Here is a 2500-nt window from a genome sequence, read left to right on the forward strand (position 1 = left end):
GTGACTTGCGATCTACGTATGTGACCTCAATCTCTACTGGACCTACTGCCTGGCCAGTACACCAACTATTGCCCGTGAGACAAAACACAAAACTCTGTCACTCTCGCCTCGGCGATCGTTGGCTGGTAACCAGTGTGGACAGTGGAACAACAACAACAAAACAGGTAGCTTGACCAGCCGAACGTATAGCCCCCCCCTCTCCCTCCCCCTCCCTCCCCACTACCACCACCACCACATGCCCCTTCCCCAAACGCCCCCCCCACCACCACCACCTCCCCACCACCCACTCCCCAAACACTTTAACCCCCTCACCACCACGTACGCCACCCACACCCATCTCTCTTTCCTACAGCCTTCTTATCCTCCTCCTCTTTCCCCAACACACAAAGGCTTTCCACTGACCCAACCACTACACCACCACCCACCAACTTAATACCACCATCCACTCAACCACCCCAGCCCCCCAAACCCTCATACCAAAACACAAAAGCTTTGGCCACCCAACGCCACCACCACCACCACTTTTTTTTTTCCCCTGGCGTTGTTAAAACGAGGAAAGGCGTAAATAGCGATCCAATCAATACTTGGCTTTTGTCAGCACTCGCTTTTTCTTTCTATTCTTTTTTTTTTTTTTCATTTTATTTTATGTTAATCCACCCGTGCTTTTCCACATCTCACATTCGACGGCTAGTTTATGAGGGGGGTGGGGGTGGGGTTGCTGTTAAAAACGGTTCGTTAAAGAGAGAGAGAGAGAGAGGTACATGCATACATTTGAGACACACAAAATTAACACGAAAATAAAAGGCGAAGGGACTAACACCATAGACACAACCTTTTGTAATTGAAAAGGTAGACAAAATAAAGAGTCTGGTTTCTGACACACACACACACACACACACACTCTCTCTCTCTCTCTCTCTCTCTCTCTCACACACACACACACACGCACAGAGAGGGAGAGAGAGAGGGAGAGAAGACAAGACAAGACAAGACAAATTCTTGATTTTCGAGGATAATAGATCAGCACTGGCGCGCTTTTTTTTTCCATCCAGTCCCCGCCCTGAAACAGGGTCTACACGACACAATACTACATTATATATACGTGTATGTGTGTGTGTCACTGCATGCACTACACAATGCTACTTAAAGTCATAGCATGCGAATACGATACTACATTAAGGCACAAGCATGGTAATAATAATAACACACACACACACACACACACACACACACACACACACACACACACACACACACACACACACACACACACACACACAGAGAGAGAGAGAGAGACGGGCGCAATAGCCGAGTGGTTAAAGCGTTGGACTGTCAATCTGAGGGTCCCGGGTTCGAATCACGGTGACAGCGCCTGGTGGGTAAAGGGTGGAGATTTTTAAGATCTCCCAGGTCAACATATGTGCAGACCTGCTTAGTGTCTGAAACCCCTTCGTGTGTATATGCAAACAGAAGATCAAACACGCACGTTAAAGATCCTGTAATCCATGTCAGCGTTCGGTGGGTTATGGAAACAAAAACATACCCAGCATGTACACCCCCGAAAACGGGGTATGGCTGCCTACATGGCGGGGTAAAAACGGTCATACACGTAAAAGCCCACTCGTGTGCATACGAGTGAACGCAGAAGGAGAAGAAGAGAGATAGAGAGAGAGAGAGAGGGGGGGGAGAGAGAGAGAGATAATAGGCTGTTCCCTTTCATTTCCTTCATTACTGCTCCAGACATTCTGTTGTGATGAAAAGAAAATGTAGCTTACCGCCTACCCGTGAAGGTGGAGATACAGTAGGTACACGTGTGTGTGTGTGTGTGTGTGTGTGTGTGTGTGTGTGTGTGTGTGTGTGTGTGTGTGCGCGCGCGTGTGTGTGTGTGTGTGTGTGTGTGAGTGTGTGTGTGTGTGTGTGTGTGTGTGTGTGAGTGTGAGAGAGAGATAGAGTGTGTGAGAGAGAGAGTGTGTGTTTGTGAGAGAGAGAGAGAGTGTGTGTGTGTGTGCGTGCGTGCGTGTGTGTGTGCGCGTGTGTTTGAGTGTGTGTGTGTGTCTGTGCGTGTGTGTGTGCGTGCGTTTGTGTGTGTGAGAGAGAGATAGAGAGAGATGTATGTATGTGTATGTGTGTGTGCGTGCGTGTGTGTGAGAGAGAGAGAGAGATGTGTGTGTGTATGTGTATGAGCGAGCGCGCATGTGCTCTGTGTGTGTGAGAGAGAGAGAGAGAGAGAGAGAGAGAGATGTGCGCGCGCGTGTGTGTGTGTGTGTTAGAGAGAGAGAGAGAGATGTTCGCGCGTGTGTGCAAGAGAGAGACAGAGGAGGGGGAGAGAGAGACAGACAGACAGAGACAGAGACAGAGAGGCTTTAAAAATGTATACCTGTGATCGATATCAAAGTTCGCAAGGAAAGCCGCAGCGCGCCGGCTAGCTCGGATAGTAGTGCCACAGAAATGTTTTATCGTCTTCTGTTCCGCTTTGGTCTGGCAGCGGCAGGCACGCTCG

The 2500-nt window shown here is 49.2% G+C and overlaps 1 protein-coding gene across 1 annotated transcript in view; it reads left to right on the forward strand.

Moving 5' to 3' along the window:
- The window catches only part of LOC143294626 (uncharacterized), a 47435-nt gene that overhangs the window by 22917 nt on the left and 22018 nt on the right, over positions 1-2500 (forward strand). The window lies entirely within an intron of this gene.

This window comes from Babylonia areolata, chromosome 20 (assembly GCF_041734735.1).
Source record: "Babylonia areolata isolate BAREFJ2019XMU chromosome 20, ASM4173473v1, whole genome shotgun sequence".
Classification (NCBI taxonomy): Eukaryota; Metazoa; Mollusca; class Gastropoda; order Neogastropoda; family Buccinidae; genus Babylonia; species Babylonia areolata.